Here is a 24204-nt window from a genome sequence, read left to right as displayed (position 1 = left end):
AATTGTCAAGTTATTTTGCATTTTTGCATGTAACTTGTTGATAGTCATGAGAAGCCTTTAGCGCTCCTTCCTAGTATGTGTTTACATTAGAATTCGTATGATTAGGATTAAGTATAAATATTTTCGTATTTATCAAAAGATCGATTTTAGGATGGTGTTGATGCTGGTAACTGTTTTTAGGTGCACTTGATAGGATTTTATAAAAATACAATTTTTTGCTTCCTATTGTAACCGATAATTATTAATTTATGATCGGAATGTAGTTATTTGGCTTTTTTTAATGTATCGTGTTTACATCTGCATTTAATTATGCATTTGTTCTACCTGAGCGTGACCTATATTTTACTGGGTGAGCGCAATGTAAGTCTGAAAAATCATTTTGTGAAGTGTTGTTAAAATACGGCAGAAATTAGGCTAGTCATTTTGTACACGGGTTTTGTACTATGCCTCTTTTTGTTACATTGATTTTTACCACAAAATTGAAAAACAATAACAGAAAAAAATCAAGGAGTAGTTTTGTGCTTGATGTAGTAACATCTATGTATAGGTAATACCATCCTGTGCTCTTTCATAGTGTTTTAAATAAGAATGCATGTGTCATTTTACAACTAGTTATCAGTTTAAATATAGGCTTTTCGAAACGGTAGTATACCGTGCCTTTGTACTTGATTGCGGAAGGAGCTGTTATAGTTGTCTATTAATTTTCAATGAAAGCGTTGTCGTCGTGAGGAGATTTCTTCTCAGGCCTAGCGGCTGCATGCAGTTGCTGGCAGTTTCTAAGCCCACCGTTTTTTCAATTTCATTGACATTTTTCTTTAGTTGTTATGTGCTTCATTGGAGTCAATGGCAGTGAATTAATTATAAACTCTGTTGGTTTTGAAAATGGTTGATTGAAAATGGATCCGTTATGTCTTACCGTACAATAATATATTGCGGATAACTTGTACAACCTGTGTGTGAAGGGCTATTTGGTTAGCCTTTTATATTGATCGTTGTGTGAAGGCTAATGATCGATTATTTATAGTTACCGTCGAATATTGTGACCTGGCATCTCCTTGTGGCATTGCATGTGCAGCGCTTATTAAATGTTAGTAAAAATACAGAAACATTTTCCTATTCTTATGCTTACAACAGAGCACCATGAACGTGTTTATTGAGCGAGTGGAAACCCACGTTAGGCACGTGGAAGATGAATCAACTATTGAAGTTACGAATGAAACCTTTCCGATTATATTGCCGTTGGAAAGGCTAAGGTCAGGATTACACTGTTTTTTTAAACGGCGTTAATCAAAAAATACCCTGTAAATTGATTATTTTTTATGCAATGTTCATCAAGGTTTTAGCGGTTGTGGCTGATATTTTGTACTATTGTAAGACACCTTCATAAACTATCTTGAATGTTTTTAATTGATTGAATACTATGCCAAATGAATTGTAGAGTTATGAATTGTGTTTCTGTGCAGAGCTTTCAAGGAGGTTGGACTGCACGATTCCATTATATCACCGAAGTTAAGGTTTTAATGATGAGTGGTGAAAATAATTTAACACCCGTTCACGCTTATTGTGTAAATCGTATCTTAGTACTCTCGGCTGGTTCTTTTCAATTTAAAAAAATGCATTTTGGTCTAGTTCTGAGGCTCAAATTTTCGAAACTATGGGATTTTTTTTTGAATCCACAATTCTTTTTTCTGTTGATACTTCTCCAATGTCACTGGAGCATGTATGCAATTTTCAATGTCGTTTTGTGTGTAAACTAACAAGGGGAGATCCTGCTTTATCATCGCCATTTGTTAGAGTGAACTTTAGGCTGCAAATTAAGAAAACTTCATTAAATTATCATGTATTTTAAGTCTCAATGCTAACTCTATAAAACAAGAGAAGTAGTGATTTTCCAGCTTTTCCCTAAAAATTCTTGTTGCTTGGACCTGGTTTCATGAGCAATTCCACAAGCGCGATTTGTCAACTCTTCAAGTTCCGTTGTGGGGTCGCACTTTAGCATATAATGTGTTGAATTAATGGTTGATGAAGACGTTAAGTGACAGTCCATGCTGCCCTAGTTATGTTTTCGTGTGAATCATGTGCAAATTATAAGCAAACTGACGTTCGACCCAGCGTCCATAACGCCCCGGCATTTTTTCACTTATGTATTTTCAAACGGGGTCGCCTGTAGGTATGCCGGCGCCGCTAAGCAAATTCATTTAAAGCTCCCCCTCCCGCCCCCCCGCCTTTGTCGCCCCTCATTCTCCCTCGGACACCCTCCAGCCGCCCCCGCCTTTAATCGAGCAATGCCGCAGTTCCCGGCGCCCCTTGTTTACGGCCGCCCTCCGGCGACGCTGACCGCCAGGTGACCGGCCTTTCAGGAAATAACTATTTGTCGCAATCTCGAGGTTTTAAGAGGGTCCCTGTGTACTCGCCTCGGTTTTTTCACTGTTTGCAATAATAGTAATAGGAAGGCGTGGGTTGAAATTTATTGTGTTAGTCGTTCGTGTTCCGGTACCCCGAAAAGCCATTTTATGGAATTCGTTCAAAGGCGGCACTGCCATATGCGCCCGCATAATACTTATGGTTGAAGAAATTCTTACTCATTTGGAAAGGGGGTTTCTTATAGGAATGAAATACTAAGTGACATCCTTTCAATTTTCTTTGTTGCGTTTTGATGAATAATTACAAGGCCCATTAAAAATGAATGGGCAATAGTGATATAAACAAATTACTTGTGGTTTGAATCTTACTTATAAACGAAGTCATTTCAGCGTAACCCCTGGATTATTTTTCTCGTAGACGTGAAATTGTGCATGCATTTTATGACCGCTCATGTTAATTTGGCATTCTGATTACCATCGCGAAATTTGGTTTTTAGCTATTTTTAAAGTCAATTTTAGTGATGTAAAAATGGAATCTCCGGAAAGTCTGGTCGCGGTTATATGTACCAGATTTCGCAGTAACAAATTTAATTTTCAATCACTATTTTTTTTTAGAATGCAGGTTCCCTTCGTTGAAAGGATATGTTTTTTCTTCGCTAACCTTCAGTCAAAAAGGCAATAGTCTCTTCACCACATGTGGCTTCTGACGATTGCATCGAATTCTGGTTCTAAGTTGCGTGTTGTTGGCATAGTTTTGACGTTATTCCTTGATAATGCATCGGTGTCAATGAGGAGCTTCATTGATGAACTGTCACCAGTAAGTGGTGTGGTTCCCTGTCATCCGTTCAATAATAACATTTTAGTGAGTGGTCACTTAAGTTGACCGAGTTTCGGAAGAGTGACTTACGTTTATGGGGATGTCTTCATTTCTGGCGTATATTGGACTTAATATAGTATATGTTTTAGTGAATGGGTGTTGACACATATTAATATTAGTAATAATGGCATTCTGGTGGAATGGTTGTATGTATCAATGATTCCTAATATTAATCGTATTTCAGTTCAAAACCAGTGATATTTGGTCTTTTGACTTAGGAAGTCAAACGTTTGTTATTAATGTCAATCTCTGTGCAGAAGTTGTTTTTCCTGTATGGTGTCGCAATATAGAATTTAAAAATGACGATGCAAACATTTTATTATCTATTTTGGATGTGATTCAAAGTTATCCATTTAATTTTAGTGGCTTAGCTTCTCAATAGTCAGATTCTAATGCTTCTCTTTCAGCGTTAATCTCTTTGTCGAATGGGGGAATCTATTTTAAAAATAGTTAAAATTTGATGAAAGTTATTTGTTAATGTCAGCATGTATCACCAGCATTCTTAGGATAACAATATATTTTAATTATAATTAACCTACGAATGCATGTGACATTGTATGTACGGTATTTCGTCATAACATCTAGTTCCTTTAAAAGCCCCAAAATTTCAGAGTTTAAGAGGACGCCTCGGTAGCTTAAGTGGCTAAAGCACTCGACCGGATATTGAGGGATCTGGGTTCGAGTCCCAGTCAAGGCGAATGATTTTTACGCTCTGAAATTGTTGCATTATAATTGAGTTGATGTCGTGAAGGTTTACGTGGCGACAAGACACTCCCTGCCACACGAGATAGGATGTAGATTTGTGTTAGATGAACTAGGTTGGGAATCACTCCTGGAGCGGGATTAAAATCGAAGATTCGAAATTCTTGCATTCATTGTAAGCGGAACTCTTTGACGAGGATATTAATATTGCATTACTGGCCCCGTTGAACAACGGTTGTAGAGATTATGCAATGAAGATTAGGCAGATGAACTGTAGAGGCTAAGCATTTAATTTATGCCCTTCTACCCCCGCACGGTAAGGGGTCAGAATTGCTGCCAACAACGGTGCTGAGAAAGCATTTGTTGCAACGCTAAGTAACTTAGTTTGCGGTTATTTTTTTACTCTTAGTTTATTGTTCTCCGTACTGGCAGCTTGTCTCACATGCTTAGGAAAGTATTTCACACTCAGATGCCTTAGTGCATGTATTCAGTTTCATAGTTTACTTCCATTATTTTCCCTTCTCTAGGTAAATAACTTTGAAGGGACTCTTGATTGCCATGTTGTATGCCTGGTGTGGAGTTACCTCCTGCCACACACCTAGCGGTGGTTTGTTGGGCACCATATAGATTTAGTTTGTGTTATCATATATTTAGGCCGTAGTTGTTTATATCCTGCATTAGCTCTTGTAGATTTTCGCTGACATGGATTTCGCTTGTAGATTTCGCGAATTCCTGTGACAAATATTGCTTTTGGTCATAGCAGGGATATGAAAGGGCGGTTGAACAATGCTCTCGCCCGATATTTGTTTCGCATATTCTTTTACCCTATTTTCTTTCCCATTGCATTCTTTAGCTCCTCTGATTATGGATATGATCATGGTGTACTTTAATAAGTGAAAATACGTCATGTTGAGGTCAATTAAGATACTGTTGGCCAAAATTGGTATCCGCTTCTAATCATTTTCTCCAGTTCAGTAGTCATCTGTTACTGCAATTAGTGGAGCTTATTGGAAGATTTGTAGTTGACGTGTTTCGCAGTGCCGCATTTTTTAAAATCGTCTATTGTTTGAGGCATTCAATGAATCCGTACGAAGTGGAGATCAGCAAATAAGCAATATTCATAATGGGCCATTTCCACTATGTCTCGCTATCTTTTTTCTCTAAAAGTTTCGTTTTGTTATGAACTATTTCGTGAAGAAATTCGTGTTGAAATTCGTGTTGAAATTCTAAGAAATTAAAAATATGGATTCCCGAATTCCATCGCGAAAAAGCCTACAAAAATATTTGTTTATTTTTTGGTTCTGCACTCCCTGTTTCCTCATATTGTTATTCAAAAGAGTCGTATCATTTGTTTTACTGTCGTTTTTTCAGTGAAGAATCAGTACATTTTGTCCATTTTTCATGTCTAGGACCACAAAGCAGGCGCAAACAGTCTGCTTTTGGCGTATTAGCAACGTCGCTTTCTACGGTTAATTTTTTGATATAGATTCCACTGATACGATTGAAAGGTAGGCTTATGAGTTACGAATGTAGATCATTTCTACGAGTTTCAGCCATGTTTTTTGATCAATGTTCCACATAATCAGAGTGCATTTTACAAAATTATCATTCAGCCATTTCTGTATGCTGAAGATCAATCGTTGTTGAGAAAATGTTATATTTTTTATAGCTCTCCTCTATATTTCTTCTGAACGCTATCAGTTAATATACCAAGCACTTTTTGTGAAGATTTTCAGAATGATTCATCTGACATATTTGCTTGATAAAAATACTGTGTTTTAATCTTAAGACTGATAACTTTCTTGGCTGTTGGTGCTGCGGTCGACAAGCCGTATTTTATGCTTATTTTGCTATCTTATGTATTTTTTCGTGGGTATATAGCACGGTTTCCGTAACTATGTTTGCTATTTATTTATAATAAAGTCACAAAAGCAGTTGTTAGGGCGGACTTAAGTCAATCATCGTTCATGGTATATGACTCAACATTTCCGTCTAAATCCCAAGTTAACGGTAAAAGATAGTATAAGAAAAATGCGAGTAATAAAGTGCAATAATGGGATTTCTAAATTCCCTGTAAAAAGAGAAATGTGTGGGGAAATCTTTTACCTTTCGTTGAAGGAGCATTCATAAGAATCAACTAATGCATAATGAATTAATATTAAACCTTTCTTAAAATGCAAATGAAAGGAATGGAAATCCACTTTTATGAACTAAGTTCTCTAAGTCGTAACAAGGGAAGGGGAATAATTTACATTCTCGTGACTTCCTTGTATAGCGAAAATAAATCTCTGGATCATCCATATATTATCCCATTTGCACGCTATGGGATTTATATGTAATCTATATCCGTCACCGGTCACCAATGAAAAGGTGGTGTCCGGCTGATCGTGTTCGTAGTGCTTAAGTTATTGTTTCATTAATCCATTTTCCCCTAACAGCTTTTTTTTCAAATTGAATGTAGAATTAACTGCTAAATTTTTAGCAGTGACATATTTCAATGACTCGTTTAGTTTAGCAAGTATAGATGCCATCCTTTTTGTTTGCCTGATAGAAATTGGATCTGTTTCGGTTTTATTTCTGAAGAGATTTTGAGGATATTCACCCTACTGTTGACTTACCCACGATTCTCTGCGGTTATTGGAAAATCGCGCAAAGTAACGTCGAGTTCGTCATTTTTTTGTGTCATCGCTGTGGTATTACGATCATTTTCCCGGAATAAATTTTCATACGGTGAGGTATGGACGTGTTTTCCCCCGGAGAGGAAGACTTGGTGGATTTATTCCACCACCGAACAGTGAGAGGGGGGAAGGAGGGGGACACTCCCACCCGCCTTTCTCTCTCTTTCTCTCTTCCCCCCTCTCTCTCTTTGCCGTTTTATATTTTCCGAACGGGGAAGAAGGTTCCGCAGTTCACGGTGACGATGCCTCGCCTAGCATTGCGCGAGGCCCTGAAAAATCATCACGGAATACCATTTTGCTGCATCCGGTATTTCGCGATGAGTAATCTCTGCTCGGTTGCCAAGGAGACCCCGAGTGCAAACGCGTTTAATTATGCAGCGTCGTTCGTGGGGGCGATCTTTCCCCATCAGGCTGCGTGCTCCGGGGGAATCGTCGCGGAAACGCACGACGTCCTCCCCCCCGCCCACCGCCCCGCCCGCCCGCCCAGAATGACGCGTCGTCGCACGCGAAACTAGGATAACGAAATAATCGCGCCGGAGTTTGCATGTGTCAGCCAGGGGTAATTCGACACCACAAGGAAAGTTTTCAATCGATGATTATTTTTTTTTCAATCGTGTGCCCGTGCCCGGTGATGACATGTTTGAGCCCTTATTTTCGCAGTCCTGCGGCGCATGTGCGTCCGATGGCAGCCTTTTTTCCCCCCTCCGATAAGATTCGCGGTGGTAAAAAGGGTTTCGATAGACGAACCGCATCTCCCCGCCCTGCTTCCCTCCCGCTTCTGTCCCCATTTACCATTTACCAGCTGCCCCCAATTTCCTTTCAATTCCCCTTTCTTTAAGCTCGGCTGTGCAGACACCTTCCAAGATCCAATCCCTCGATCGTTTTGGGGGGAGGAAAGGTCCTCCGCGTTCCCCCCCCGCTAACCCTTTCTTGCCCATTCCCGCACCTTCTCTCCTAACCCTCCAGAGCGAAGGCTGGGTGCACCGCGGGGCGTAAGAGATAGAACGCGCGTTGCAAAGGACTTTTCCGCCTCCGTTGGTACATGTCGGGTCATGGAACTGCGGTGTTGTCCTTCAGACGTCACTAGCCGCCCAGCCCACCATGCTAACAGCGGCGTTGGCGACGAAGGGGGATGGAAAGGGTGAGGTGGGGGGAGGGAAGGAGTCTGGTTTGAGAGTCTCAGGGGAGGGGAGGGGCGTCGCTACTTCCCCTCTTCCCGCGGGCGATCTCTCCTCCCCCCCGCTCCGCCCTCTCCTCGCCCCTTTCCCTCTCTCGCTGCCACCCTCTCCCCTCCACACTCTCCTTTCACCCCCGTCCTCTCCCGACCCCTCCCTCGCCCCCCTCCTCCTCGTCCTCCATGCCTCGCCTCCCAATCGATATCACGAGAGGGGAAAGAATCACTGCATACTGGCGGGAAGCGGAGGCTGCCTGCTATTACTCCCCTTCCCCCTAAAAAAACCGTATGAAATATTTTTCTCCCATTCGGATAGGTATTCCAATCGAGGTTCGTACTCGTAGTTATGCTATCCTCAACACTACCCTAATCCAGAAGGAAGCGAAAAAAAATTACTAGACCTACATGTTTTTTTTTGCTCTCGGGGATGAAAAAAAATGAAAAATTTGCAGGGGGATTTGAGAGAACGCATTGTCGCTATTTTTTTAATCGTTCGGTTGCACGTTTTCAGGGTCGCGCCCTGGTTATGTGCGTGATATTTTTGCTGGTAGTGTGGTGTTTCTGGTCACCTGATTTTATTTGGGGGTTCAAATGTCAGCGTTTGTTTTTCTTCCCCAGTCCAAACGGATTCGTTATTGCCTCTTTTCTCGAGCCATCGCAACTTTGTCGCTGTCCCAACGCATGCGGTTGTTGTAGCTGCCTCCATGGTGGTTTTGGGCACTAGACGATGCCGTTCAGAGGGTTTCTCTTCCTTCCAATAAGGATGAATTTAGTTTATTGTTCCTCAACCTTTTGGCGAGATGCATTGCGTGTGCCCAGGGCGGAGGTTGGGGAAGGAAGGAGTGCGGAATGTATGCACAGTTCTGGTATGCAAGGGCTCCCAGCGTTGTTGTCGAGCCGTATCCTCAGCGATACGGGCGATCTCCGCGAACTTCCATCATAGTCGCCTTGCGTTCACGGCCTCCTTTCATCGAACACTTTGGTATCACTCCACCTCTCTACTTGCATCGTTAACTTCCCCTAATAGTATTTTTGAAAAAATAACATTAAATACATGGAATGGCGTTGTCATTTCATTGAAGGGCATTGTTGTTCGGATGCATAGAAATCCAACCTTGAGGAATCTAAATTAGCATTGCTGCACTGTGCAACCGATTTAGTTAATGTCTCTCGAGTTTAAATGAGGTATTTGAACATTCAGGAAAAGGTAATTACTTGCCTCTCCCTGATTCATTATCAAACTTGGACAATGTGGCACTTAACGGCACTTATCCTTGTGTTACTATTTTACCAAAGGTCGTTTTGTGCATCCAACATCTCGCGGATATTCCATAAACCTTCCTCGATGTACTAAGAGTCTAAGGCTATTCATTGACTAATTTCGCGAATAGGGGACGTGGGGATTCGACCCTGCCTCGATATCGTTTGCCTATGATGGGGCCTCGCTGTTTTAGGTACCTATTAATTTAAAATAGTTGGTTTAAGTACCTCATTATTATTATTATTATTTGCTGAATTTCACTGTTGTGAAACTATCGACCTTGACCAGTTTAGCGAACCTTTCAATTTTTGCCTTCCGTCTCACCTCGCGTATCGCTCCGGCGACCGGACCCCTTTTCCAGTTTCCCATCTCTCGATCGTCATCCACCCCGTCATCGGATACTCTCCGGCCTCCGGTGGTCGTGGGTCGCGTGTTCGCGAAGTGCCGAACCCCACTACTCCTCCTGCCACCTCTTCGAATGCCAGACGTCCTGAGTTTGCGCCATAGGTTTCGTTGGGGTTCCTCCTGAACCATGTATTCCACGGGCTGTGATCATCAACCCTTGATCCGGCGTCCAAGGTGGAAAACATATGGGGTTGTTGAGTGGCGAATCTATCTCCATTTTTCTTGCGATTGGCTCAGAAGTATTGTCGGAAGTAGAGATTTTTAATATTTTTTACCGTTCCTGTGAATCTGTAAACTGTTTCGTAATTTTACCTTCCTGTTCTCGGTTACTCTAGCATCCATTTCCTCCCCTTCCCTATGTCCTTAAAGACCTTCCTTAATGCCACCTTAATTATGGACAGCCATATCTTATGTTCATTCTTCAGTTGGTTGAATGCGACACTGTCTTATTGGAAACGAAAATATTTACGGGGAAGTTCCAGTCGATATGAACTTATTATGGCGTTGCCATTTCATCTCGTATTAGAAAGTCATAAAACCTTTTAGATAATTTTTCGATTTCGTTTTTACTTTTCACAATGAAGAATTATATAACATTCACGGAATTCTTGTTGCCTCAGGTCGCGCGTAGCGTTTCAGATAACGTATGATTTAGCGCATAAAATCTGTTAATGCTTTTGAAGAAGTTTACCTAATCATATTGGCTCGACTTAGCTGCGTTTATATATATATATATATATATATATATATATATATATATATATATATATATATACATATACATAAAATTGCAGTTGTAAATGGACTCTGTCACAGCATTACACAACTTGGTGGTCTTTCGATATGTTGCACATTTTCTGCTCTCAACATATCGATTTTAGCTCCATACTTTCTGCACCCCTTCATGAGATCTAAAATACCTAACAATCCATTTTTTAGAATAAGGAAAATTAAAACTCTACCAGTTGATGGTGCAGCGTGGCTAACTCTACCGGACAGTTCATGCAAACAGTGCTCTTGTTTCACTGCCTCGATCCCTGATCTCCCTCCCGAAAGGGCTAGGGACTCTCTCTGAACTTCATCCCGTCTTCACGTGAGAGTCACGAGCAACTCTCCCCATTGTTTGACTTTGCTACCTGATATTCTTGGTGAGATGTGCTCTGCTTCCAGGGCGCACACTTGCCCTGCTTAAAAAAGTCTCTCGTCTTGCAAACAACGTCCATTATTCATAATCGCGCGGTCAATGGATTTAAATATGACATGGATTTAATCAAATCGTTGGGTCATTTCCGTGGTGAGCATTCGTGCGAGGGTCCACTAGAAATTCGCGTTGAATAAAGTTTGGTATGGGCGCACAGTACACCAAGCCCCGCTATAGTCAGCCATTCGCAGTAAAAATTGTATTAAAATGAGCTGTTAAAAATAGCCAGGAAAAATTTGCTTATGTCTAACAAGCCTCACTGTATATATATGTATGTGTGTGTGTGTGTATATATATATATATATATATATATATATATATATATATATATATATATATATATATATATATATATATAACATTCAAACACGAAATCCCGCCAAACGGCGAATAAATACTCATATATACAGAAACAGATATAAGGAAAAGGGATAGGAACACATATAAAGGACGAACACAATAAAGGTGGGGAAGGCGGAATCGAACGGATCACAAGAGTAAAAAATATTGTGTTCGTCCTTTATATGTGTTCCTATCCCTTTTCCTTATATCTGTTTCTGTATATATGAGTATATATATATATATATATATATATATATATATATATATATATATATATATATATATGTATATATGTTTATATGTGTGTGTATGCATGTATCGTACACAATATATCGTATATATCTGCAGGACTTGAAATTAGTTAGTTTTGCTCTGACAATGACGACAGAATTTTAAAGTAATATTTAAAACTGAATGTATAATTCTCTTAACCCTTATGTGCTCATACGGCTTGTCAATCTCCTCTACAGAAAAAAGAAAAAGTGAACTGGCACGATGAAGCAATAAAATGATTTGCGAATGAAATGTCGTCTATTATGACGTAAGATACGTGTACCTCTGCCCTAGACTGGAATAACACCGATTGTTGTGAAAATTTATCTACATCAATATGAAGTCTTTCATCCATTTAAAGTTTTAATTGTTTTTATCTGATCCTCCTACAAGGGATGTGCTTCAAGAAGTATTGATATCATCAGTACAGAATATACATAATGCAGTGGCGCAGTTAAAAATTATTGTATTTTGTGAAAACAAAATGTATTCCCATTTTATCATGAGAAATATCGGTTCTTCACAAGTGCCAACATTTTCAAAATTTTCTCCTCATTAGTTCCTACTCGACGATCTGTCGCATATTTGGACATGTTTCTATATTTAAAGGTAGACCGCTCTATTGATAATTATCTACTAAATGCAATTTCAAATTTCGGCGTCAGTTTCAGTTTTTCAAATTATGGACGAAGGAAGGACGCGTTTTAGGAGAAATATCCTACATTTATTAAAAAATGTGTCAATTGGTTTTACAAGTAATTTGCTCTGCTTTCTTGCTAAACAATTCAAATTTCTTTTGGCCACGGTGACTCGAGATTTGCCAAATGCCAACATTGATGTAATCGTCTTTTTATGAATCGTCTTTCAGCAATATAAGTAGTATCAAAACTCAATATAAGTAGTAGTGGTGAATGTTATGAACACATCACCATTATTTTTAATGATAATAAATCAATTTCAGTTTGATATGAATAAAGCGAAAAGAATCCCTAGGCTATCATATAATAAAGCCTGAGCCACCTCAAAAGTATCTGTATTCTTAAGCTTTCCTCTTTTGGACTTCTCTTTTTACCTCCAACCCGCCTTTGAACATATTTTCGAATAGTTAGACAAGAATCGGTTTCATATCGTCCTGTAAAGTGTCGAGTTCAAGTGTTTTATGGAGGGAACTTGAACTCACTCCAACTTGAAAGCAACTTTAGTAAAGAATTCGAATTAAACTTGGGAACTTCCCCCACTATTGCGCCTATTCAGCGTTGCCCTGGTTAAAGGTTTTCTCTGTATAATTTAGTTTACAAGTATCAATTTTATTTAAATCATTTTGTGTTTCAAACATGAAGAGAACTCCGTCATGTCCGAGATAATCCGCGCTACGACCTGGTTTTCCTTTGTTTGTGTGTATGTATTAGTATTTCCAAAGTTGTGTTAATAGCGTCTCATTTTAGGCTGTCTACTTTCAGAACATCTGCTCAGAAATCAAGTCCTCTTCCATTCTTACGTTATTGTCTAACTTTGTGTGTATTTCTTTAAATTTCTTTAGGGTTTCTCAAGAAAAGGCGCTCTCTCTCATGAACTTAGTTGATGTTTTTTATTTTGGTGCTATTGGTCCGAGAGATTGGGATTTTATTTCATATTCGACCAACTCCATTGATTTCATACCATGTATTTTTATACCCCATAATGCTATAGTATTTCGTGATTCTATTTAGGAACGCATAGGTGTAAATTATGTAGCAAGAATACACAGTATTAGGCTAAGCTGACCTAAGTTTACCAAAATTCTGGAGCGTATGGTAATTGTTTTTCTGTAAATATTTAGCTTTTGACATGGCAACATTGATGGCGCATTTCTGGGCCTTCGCTTTAATTTATATTTTTGGAATTCTATGAAAATGTAAGGATAGCAGTCAGTATATTCATCTCTGTTGTTTCAATTGTTTAATATTGAAACAGGTATGATATTAATCGTAGATATAAAACATAGCAAGAAATTATTCAGGTATTATTCAACCAAGTAATTTTTATCAATTATGGCAAGCGGTCCTTTATTGCAATACCTTATTTATAGTGGCATGCGAGCGTGTGCGGTGTTTGATGATAATAGAAAAGGTCTGACGGAAGTGAATTAACACGCGTTTAGTATCTTGCGTGTCATAAATCATATCAAAGTGCGTCGAAGGAAACGCACGTGCATGAACCAAAGAGGTCTTGTGTTTATGTCCGGTGCATTGGGGAAAGGAAATGTATTTATGGAGTTCCGGGTTTCACCTCCTACCGCTCGGGTGAAATTGCGGATTGATCGCGTGTCCCTCTTCGGCGTCTTAGAAACCTCTGACGGAAAGGATTTTCCCGAAATATTTCGATCTTTTTCGTACCCTCCCCGTGGTAATTAGATAAGGCGAACTTTTGATGGTTCGGGCGTCAATTACTTGCGGAAGTGAGTTCGGGAGTAATAGATTCGACTACTCAAAAGAGTAATTTATACTGTCTACAAATATTTCCAACACGATAACTCAGAATTTTTGAAATACTGAGTTTCTCTCCGCACTGCGCGGACTGATCCCTTGACACTCTACGCAGTGCCCTATGATGTTTCAGTGTGTTGCACCATTTTAACGGGTATCTTCTCTGATACCAATTGTGTCGTGGTTAGCCATCTTCCCCGCTGCTTTTGGAGTCTGGTTAACGCAGCCCTACCAAACAGTTTTTTTGTAAAGGATTGGGAGCGGTACTGTTTTTAATGCCTTATTTGAACGGAAACAGTTTCCTCAATTTGTTTGCAAATTTATACTTTAATGTAATTTTAAGAGCGCGCTGTACTTGGGAGTGATATTATGATCAATTAAAAAAAATGTAATGGATGTGGACAAATTGCTTATGAATTTCGCTCTAAATAACACCTACTTAAAGTATCTTCAGTGGACTTGTAAGAACTAAATGTTGACGTTATATCTTCGTTAAGCTAATTATAGGGCGTAATATCTTAATCTCTAGAACATCCGGCTACCGATCAGATGGTCTCTGGCTTGTCTCTTCAAATAATCCCATTAGAATATTCCAAGCCGTATGATTTCCTGATTACTTGAATATCGTGCTAAATCAAACGGTGGCCCAGCGAAAGGAACTAACTCCCCTGCCCTGAATGCTTGGTGTTCAATAAGATTAAATCGGGGTTAGTCCTAGCTTCACGTATGAGATCCACCTTGGTTTAATTATGGTGGGTGGGCGGAAGCTCGTGTTTTTGATTTAATATGACTCTTTTCACAAAATATCTATAGAAATTCAGGGAATGAAGGTGTGTTAAAACCCGAATTCAGGGATTCTGAGATGCATTCCGACAGAGAATTTTGTTTAGTAAGCCGCAGAAGTTTTCTGTTAACTTCTCCTCTTATGCGGTATTATATAATGTAGGCAGTGTGATTTACACAATGAAACTAGTTGCATGCTAGGCTGCTTTCGAATTGTGCGTCTTTTTAATGCGAGCCACTTATAAAAAGGAAGCGTAGACTTGCGTCGATTGCGGTTTTCCTTAAATGCTTAGTTTTTTTTTTGCCTTGGCTAATGCATGTGGAAGTGTCGCTTTTAGGCTTTTATCCCTTGCGTTATCTGCACTGGTTGACGTGTGTCCGAAACATCGTTATTGGTTGAGAGGTGTACTTGTCGCGGATTTTTATAGCGTTCGACCTATTTTCTGACTTTCTATTCCGTTGATGTTTATGCGGAAAGTCATATCGGCACGTGGATTTAGTTTTTTTCTTCTTGGTAAATGATAAGAATTCTTCTGGTAGAGATTGTTGAATCGTAAATTGATTTTGGAGTCGAAAAAAAAACTTAACCGAAGAGAATGAGGATGATTGGAGGTTGTCGATTCGGTCCACAGCCATTTTTCGATTTGTGTAACCGAGGCGTTACCATTCAGTTTGATATTTTTCACTCGGGAGGGGGGGGGGATGGGCTCCCCTAGTACGAACCCGAGTTTCTCGAAGATCTCTTTAATGTCGATACAACGCACTGACTTGGATATCTCCGGATAGATTAAATAAATAATGTAACTTTTTTCTGGAACGTCTCCCCGCGACTGTATTCGATAAAGAATTGGTCTCAACCCTTTCGAATCTTTCAAGTATATCTATATCATTTCCCATTTTCTTTTCCTTTATACGTTCCGTTGGAATTATAAGAACGCCACGGGGGTTTTCGTTGAGTCGGTGGACCGTGCGTCTCCCCCAATCAGAGCGGGAGATTGGAGATTGATTTTACACAGGAAGCGGGCAAGCCAGGGCCGTTGGATGGGAATGGGTGGGGCGGCGTGGAGCCGTTGTTGAGCGGCATCGGTCGAAAAGACGATGGCAGCAGATTCAACTGCCAGTCTTCCGTTTTCGCATCGTGTCCCGCGAGCTGGCTTCCTCCCGTCATGAGAGGTGCGCCTTCTTGCGGTTTCCCTATCTGCTCCCATTTCCTTAATATGTCTCCGTTCCGTCTCTCGTTTTTAATATATCTGCACAGGGGTGGTCGCCTACTCGTCGGAGACAGGGAAATCTCAAAGAGAGTTTCACTTCTTTTCCAAGGCGGTGCTGGACGACTAATGCTTGGAAATCACCGTGTGCACAAAGGGGCATCATGTATCTGCGATAAAAAAGCGGAGCTACAGATTATTTCGATGTTCAAAGTTTCGTTGCTTCTATTTAATTATTTTTCAATTGGCAGTGGAGGTAAAGAGATGGTATTATGGTTGAATCTATATTAAGGGCATAAAACAGGTATATTCCTTGTACATTATTGTGGGTTATCTGGTGGTGGTGGGGGGGGGGGATTTTTTCTTGATAGCCAGAAAAAAAATATTTTGTGCTTAGTATTGGGTGCGGGTGGGTTGGATTGTAGGTGAAAAGGCAATGTATTGTCCTGTCCCAAAAATTCTTGGCTCAAATGTAATTTTTGACATTTTATCAATGCCACACTGTATCCGAATTTTCTCCCCTTGAGATAAACTACAGTTTGACGAGTAGAAGACAAAACTATAAACTGAGGTATTCAAAACTAGCATTACATCAGTGAGCCCGAAGGTTGGTTTTGATTGATGAGAGGAGAGCTCGTTCTGCCTTGTAAAATTAGCATATATATTGTGAGCGAATGCGGCAGAACCGTTACATGTCCCACTTCCTGTTTTCGAGAAAGTTTTGGCACAGAACAAAAAAAATCATTTTATTTGCACGCTAGAACAACAATTTCCTGTCTCATGCGTCACGATCTACTTTATGCGGTATGAGTTAAATGTTCACCAGTCTCGGTTTCCCAAACGGAGACTGGTGAACATTTCCACGTTCTTTGTGTGGAATTTCAAGATGCGGTAGTGTTGAGGCGTTGACGAAATGTAATTATTTTATGTATTATCTAGTTTAAATTCGTTTATCAGCGGTGGGCAACATGCTCTTACCCCAAAATGGCATAGGTGACCCGCATATCATAAAAAGGACATTCACACTTGCATTTTTGACACATCTGCCTGCGGTTGTAATGAGGTGAAGTGTAAACAATTTTTAAGAGAAATGTATCTATATTTTCAAATATTTCGGTGAAATAAACTGATTTGGATCCAAGCACCGGTATGGGTTGTAAATCCGTGCATCTTTAGTTTGTATTATATCTGATCGCGTAGGATATGTTTCATATCACGCGAAGTCACCGTTATTCTCATACAATTAGTCGCATTTGTGGCGCCATCACATATCCGTTTCTCTAAGTCTTGAAAGTAATGAACTATAGAATGAACGTGCAGCTTTCAGAAATGGATTTTCGGTAATCTTGATATTGTCACGGATACTGATGACAGTGAAATCGCATTATGAATGAACTATGGACGTTTACAAATATATAGCAATCATTCGCCTTGAAGTTTCACCTGGTTGAGTCAGATATTTTGAATCATTTCACGCTATCTGTGCTTTTTGAAAGAATTTTATATCATGTGAAGTTAAATTCTTCGTATGACTTCTTCAAATTGTCCTATCCTGTTGGCCTTCGATTAATCTATATTGCACAACGCGGTATCTAATGGTCAACAAACGACATCCCTTCATCGTTTTATCATTCGCGTGCTCCGCCTCGATACGTTTCTCCTCCGTACTTCCTCTTCGACGCATACGGTTTTCACCGTTTTCGGCGTGTCCCAATTACTCACCGACATGGTCGGTCCTTTCATGCTGTAATAATCGCTCGCCACCATTAGCCAAGTCTCTTCAAAACGCTCCGCATCTTTCGGCCACAGAAACGAATCCACATTTGACGTGCGCTCATTGGCGGCGACGCGAACGCACTGCAGCGTCTCACCCACTCGGCTCCCTCGGGGCGAGTTGGGGTAAAAGATGACTCAATGGCCGTCGAAGGGAAAGGAGGGAGGCGGTGGTGTGACGGGAGAGCTGGGTGGGATGGGGTCCGGGAGGAAGTGAGTGCATCGTTTGAAGAGGTGGGCGGCGGCGGCGAACTGACATTATGTTCCTCTCTTCCTTTCGGACGCTGTCCATTGTCCACCCTGGGATATGAAGGTTGGGGGGGGGGGGGGCGAGGGATGGCGGGATGGTTGGAGAGGTCTTGTCCGTCATGTCTCGTTCATTGCTGAGGGAAAATTTCCTTTCTTCGTGCCTACTCGTCTTTAATCCATCCCGCTCGGGACTCCTCCCTTGTCGGGTAGTGTCCCATCCTCCCCGAAAATCCACCCCTTTCTCCACTCTCCGGTTTCCGCGGCAGGGACCATCCTCCCACGTCCTCCACCCTCCTACTCCAGCCTTCAGACTTCAGCCCCTTCCGCCGCCGTCGGTCCCCGAGGTCGTCTCTCGCGGCCTCCATCCCCCCCCCCCCGCCGTCCCAGCCACGACCACCTCCACCAGCAGACCTAATCTCTCGCTCCATCTTCCTCCACCATTCCGTGAAAGGTCTTTTTTTATACGTATGCTTACTCTCCCTCGGGATTAGTTCTATTTTTGTCTATTTTATTTTTCAAGTTCCCATGCCAAGCTTTTCATTTCCACTTCCCTATCGGTCGGATCCCTATCGCTTGTTTTTTTCCGATTTTTTCATCTTCTTCGTCTTTGTCCAGTCCTACACGCCACCGTGCACCCCTAGCTACTCCGTCTCGGCCTTGCGTCTCTCTCTTTCCCTTACCCGTCCCCAGTCAGTCCTTTCTCCGTGACTTTTGTTCACTCTCCACGCGAATACTAAGTCGTGGATTTGTGTTCATTTTATTTATTTATTTATTTATTTATTTAGTAAAAATTGTGCACATACAGCAGGATTGCCAATTTACAGTGACACATATAACAGGAACATATAAGGACACAAACATACAAACATCAACAAGACTATACTATTGAGGGAGGTGTGAGAGATGTGTCAGAGAAAGGTTTATGAATGTGTTGGCTGGGAGTGAGAGGGGGTCGATACTTTCGGGAAGGGAATTCAGTAAAGCGGGGAGACGGAAGAAAAGGGACCGTTTGGTGAGGGACAATCTGGGAACGGGTTGGTGGAATAAAGAGCGATCGCGGGTAACTCGGGGGGGAACTCTGAAATTGATAAGGGAAATTAGTTCAGGACAGTCGTTAATGGAGTGCGATGTTCAGATGGATCGGCTGTTATATGGAGTCTGGGTTTACGTGCAATGTTGTGATTTAAATTTGGACTTTGCTTTTTTTCCACCTTTTATGATCGACACTCTTGTCTAAAATATATCGATGCTGTTGAGGGTACTGGGGATATTGAATATTCCATAATTTTTTTCGTTATCGTCTAATCGTTCAGACTTTGCTATGGGATGGAGACTTCGGGTTGGTAAATGTGGATGCGCATGGTGTATCGATATCGCCCATGGGAAGGCATGGCGATGAAAATGTGACTGATGAGGAGTTTCGGCAAAAATTAATGAAAGCACCTGTACTTCCAATTCGGTGTTATTCCGTGTTGCGATGTAGCAAATTCGATGCGCAGTAAAATTTGGTTTGCCGAGGTGTTATTTTCGTGCGGCCGGTGCGTCGATGCTTTTGCGATGCTGGATTTGCATCTTGTTGCGATGCTCGAATTCCAGCATCGTCCAGGCGCTCTTGCATCCCTCTGCACTGCCCCCCCCCACCCCGTCACCGTCTACCCCTTTCTGACTCCTCCCTCCCCCATTCGATCCCTTCACGTGCGCCCACCCCTTTTCACCCTCTCCTTCCCCGGAAAACCGCCCTTTATTCTCTGTGTCTGCCCGCCGTCACCATTACCGAAATTGCTGCATGATGATGGGATATCAGAGAGATTTTTTTTGTGTTGGGGGCGTATCGTCATCCGTCAAGGAGTGGGACGGAATAGGGATTGCGGTGTATTTTCACTGAGTACGTCGGTACTGAGAAATGAAGGGGCGGAAGAGTGCAGGTTATGCCATCTCGCTGAATTTTCCATTCCTTTTTTTTGTCAAAACCAGATTGCGTCTTCTCCTATTGCATCCTGTCCGGTTTGTTGCCGCCCAGGGGTCGGGCGGGTATCTCTCTGCCCCCCCGCGTCGGTGGGGTGAAGAAATTAGCGGCGCGTGTTACGTGGATGGGGTAAAGTGGAAGGCCGGGAGAATGGAGAATTTGGGGGGTGGAGAATACTAGTGTTGAGGGTGGGGGGAAGCGAACGACAAGAGTGCCGACTTTGATCTGTCAGTGCCCGGTCGCCGCTGTTCTTTTCTTCGGGTCTTGCATGTTTTTGAGAGGGACGAACGGGTGATGATGTCGATGGCTTAGGGGCGAAATGTATTGAGTCACATCCTGACGGGCCTTGGTTTGTTCATCTCGTGGATGCCAGACCTGGGTGGGGGGTGGGATTTTGTTCGCTCTGTGTGGAGTTTTAGTGTTTTATTACACGTAGGAAAAATAGTGGTCAGGTAGGAATAGGATTGCATTGAAATATTGAGATATATAGACGTCATCTGTTGGGAGCGTGGCCTTTTTTAATCGGTTTGTTTTTGGAATCGAATATGAATATCGCGTTACTCAGTTCGGTACCTGTCGTATTTTCCAGACAAATTTGCTGCTCCATCGATTTAGATTTGCTTAGATTTGTGGTTTCTGCTCACATAATATCATACCTTTTCATTTAGTTGGAAGAGATTAACTTAAAACTCGTAGTTTTGACCTTTTATTAGGGCATGAAGATGCTATGTTTTAGGTGGACATGATATTGAGCAGCTAAATATGTTGTGTATTAAAACAGCAATATGAAAAATCCGTGTTCTATTAACTGTGGTAAGTTTTAATAGTGAATGACCTTTTTAAAAATTTACATTTAGATGGTGTACTTCCGCGGAATGCATTTTCAATTCAATACAAATAATCGGTATTTCCAAAATTCTTACAGGGGTACTTTCATACTGCACTCGTAATACTAAATGACAAAAAAAATTTGGATAGAAACCGATGGCATTCATAGGAGGGAGACTGACGTCGGTTGAGAGCTTAAGCAAGTCAATAGAAACGACAGTTTGAGTTTGACTTATTTACTTGTAAAATGGAATAATAATTTTCTGTGCTATATTATAATGCTTCGCCATAAATACGGGTTGGTTTCCATTTGGCGGTTTTTTGCTGGCAATTAAGAGTTAATGCCTTCCCTTAAGTGTTTCAGGCAACCTATGACACAAATTGTTCCTTACAATGTTGTCTAACGTTGTTCCTTCGTCAGCAGCTGAGAGTTCCGATCTTCTTTCATTATTTCCGCAGTGCTTCTTTTCTTCCTTCCTAATCCACGTAGGCATGCCGCTTTACGTATTTTGAATATGCCTATTTAAGTGTGGATAGAAGGTATCTTATGAATACTTCCACCCAAGCTGTCATATGGATAGAATACTATATAATAAAATATTTTAAAAAATAAAAAATATTTGTATGCATTTCAATAAAAGTATTCTGTCGAGGTCATGTGCAACTGATACTTATAGTGATACAAAGTCGGGAGTTGAAAGACTCGCAAGTGACCCGTAGTCCGTTAAACAACATTTTTTTGTGACCATGACTTCATTACACTTATTTTATATCCGCCAAACAAAGCTCTTTGAAAATTTAATTTCGCGATTCCATGAGAGGACAACGAAAGGCGCTGCTACGGCCAGGGCAAAACCCTGTTCTCGACCATTGTCCCGTATGCACCCAAGCAGGAGTTCTTCCTTTAACCCTCTCTCACTCCTAGATTTGCTTTGACGGTGATAGGAGGGGGTACAGCACTCGCCTTTGATTTGGGGGGACCGAGAAAATATGAATTACCGATCTCTTTTTGTGTATTCGTTCAAGGCAAACCTTGGTTAGCGTAGAGGTTTATTATTTTCGGAAAGCGACCCATTCCGGGCGTCTAGTTCCAACGTGGGGTTCGTCCCGGTGGGGGTTGATGGTGGGAGGAGACGACGTAAGGGAAAGGGATCCGCAATCATGAACAGAAGGGAAAGGATTTTTTTTCAAGGGAGTTCCCCGCCGGCACTGCCCCGTCCGAGAGGTTCGTCCTTTCGGTCCCGCCCTTGCGAGTCCCCCCAGTCGGTGGTCCCAGACAGCCTCGCCACTGTCCCCCTCTCCCCCGGAAAAAAATCCCTCTCTTCCCTTCCCCCCTCCGCGTTATCCCGTCTCGCAAAGAGGGAGTGATCCTTGGACGGGGACAGGTCGTTGGCGTCCCTAGGGGAAATTGAAATTTTGATATCGAATCTTCACATCATATTCATGTCGTCAAGGTTTCGAAACGTTGATCGTCGTCGAAGGTTCGAATGTCCGTTAGCACAGGCATTTACTGACGAGATTTGCGTCGAAAGAACTCATTGTACCTCATACGTTTCCATGGGAAAACACGTTTCCTCAGAATTTTTGGGTGTAATAATATGAATATGACTTACAAGTAGGTTCCTCGTTCATTTTTGGGGTCCTAAATCGGGGGTTATCAGGAACCTCATATAGTTATTAGTATTTAATTTTCCTTCTCCGGAATCTTACTTTTCTAATTGGGTTCGTTTGGTCCGATCAGCTCATGTATCGGCCTTGAGGTATCGGTGGGTATTTTCACTCTTGAGACATCGGTATCGACGTGCTGATAAAGATCAATATTGACCTCTCGATTGGGTTCGGTCATGTTGGTGATTGTTAAAAAAATTGCTGTTGTCGGCGATTGCAGGCATGTTTGGGTGTAGATATCGACATGTCGTTGTCGTCAGAAACGTAAATATGGTTGCCTCTATATTACTCCGAATTTCGTTCTCGATGCGCCAATATGTCGGTTCTCGGGCGTCGCGGTGCGTGCCGAGACAACTTTTCGTGCTTTTTCTCCCGGTCTCGCCAACAGAACGGGACGGGGTCGAGAGATAGGATAAGGGAGTGCGGGGAGAGTTCCCACGTTGCGGATAAGGGAGGAGTGGAACGCACGAGTGAGTGAATTGTGTTGGGTAGAGGGGGAATTGAGGAGTGGAAGAAAGGAGTTTGGGGAGGGGTTGGGCGGGAGAAGGAAAAGGGAGGGATAAAGGGGAGTCGGCGGTCGCTTCCGTTCAGTCTGCGCCTCGTCTGGGCACCCTCCTGCCCCCCCACCCGCCCTTCGACTCTTCCTCCACCTCCTCCGCCCACCGTTGCTGTTACCTCCCTCCGCCTTCCTATCTGGCGGTCTCTCAAGCTAGGGCCGTCTGACATGTCGACGAATCGATATCGAGATCTGTTCTCGAGATCTGTCGAAGCGACCACCTTATAGTATTTGTGTTGGCATGTCGGCACCGATACACCGAATCGACCCCTCCCGACATCTACCAGGCATCTTCGACTTTCTCAATAAAATGTCGATATCTACTTGGTATTGATGTTACCCCTCGATATTCCTTCATAATGCGTTTCGAATCTCAACGTTTTAGTTTTATGCGGGAGGTGGAGGTTAGGTTTTCGCTCGTCCCTCTTCATATCGCTTCCGTTTCTGTTTCGATGCCAAATCTCCTCCACCCCCAGCCCTCCCTTTGCATCATCCTCCAAACGCGTCTCACCTTCTCCTCCCGGCGATCCCGCCTCGTGCCGAGTTCATTGTACCGATGTTGGTTGCGTGTCCGTAAGTCACCACTTTTTTACGTCCCCCATGACACATTTGCACGTTCCAGGTGGGTGCGTAAAGAAAATGTTTGTTTTAATATCTATTTCGCTCCGAAATGTTAAAGGAAATTTATTGATACGTAATCAAGTCCAACCCATTGGCATTGAATAAAGTAGCGTGAATGTTATGGCCGTGACGTAAGACTGGCAAGCCCGTGAGGCTACTGTTGATTGGCGGAGAGAAAAAAAGAATGTTCGGCGAAACGTTTTGTAAATTTGAGGTGTCCATTTACATTAATTGTGAGCACTAAGCTCATAGATTATAATTGGCATGAGCATTCCTACTGATTTAGAGGGTTAGGAACCTCATTCTTTATTTATACTTTACTTGATTTAAATATGCTTCATTATGCGACTCGCCGCTATCGTTTTTCAGTTGCCATGGCAGCGCTGGCCAGTTGCTACGCGGAATGTTGCTGGACAGGTCTTATGGTGTGTCAGGCGATCCGAAGCCGGTCGCATAGTAATCGGCCTTTTTTATCTTTACTATTAGCTCGTGAAATTATCAAAGAAAGCACGAAAAATCACCCTTTTTATTATCCCATCGGTATCGCCACACGTGGGGAAATGCTCTATGGAGACCAGTATACGTACACGTTTGCGGTTTCCCACAGTTGTCTTTGTCTAAACGGAGGACTCGCAGGATTAAGTTTTGGGAATTCCGGTTTGATTTTGTAGTCATTCTGAAATTATATTCAATTGGTGATTAACGTACCGTGTTGGTGCCATGTGAAGGAAGAAATTCGTGTGTGCGAAGTAATTTTATTCCTATGCTATGTTGCCAACGTCTTTCGGTGACTAAAATTGCCAACGCAAGA

The sequence above is a fragment of the Hetaerina americana genome, unplaced genomic scaffold, assembly GCF_022747635.1.
Source record: "Hetaerina americana unplaced genomic scaffold, ioHetAmer1.1.p SCAF_2, whole genome shotgun sequence".
Lineage (NCBI taxonomy): Eukaryota > Metazoa > Arthropoda > Insecta > Odonata > Calopterygidae > Hetaerina > Hetaerina americana.
Note: the sequence above shows the minus strand (reverse complement) of the source record.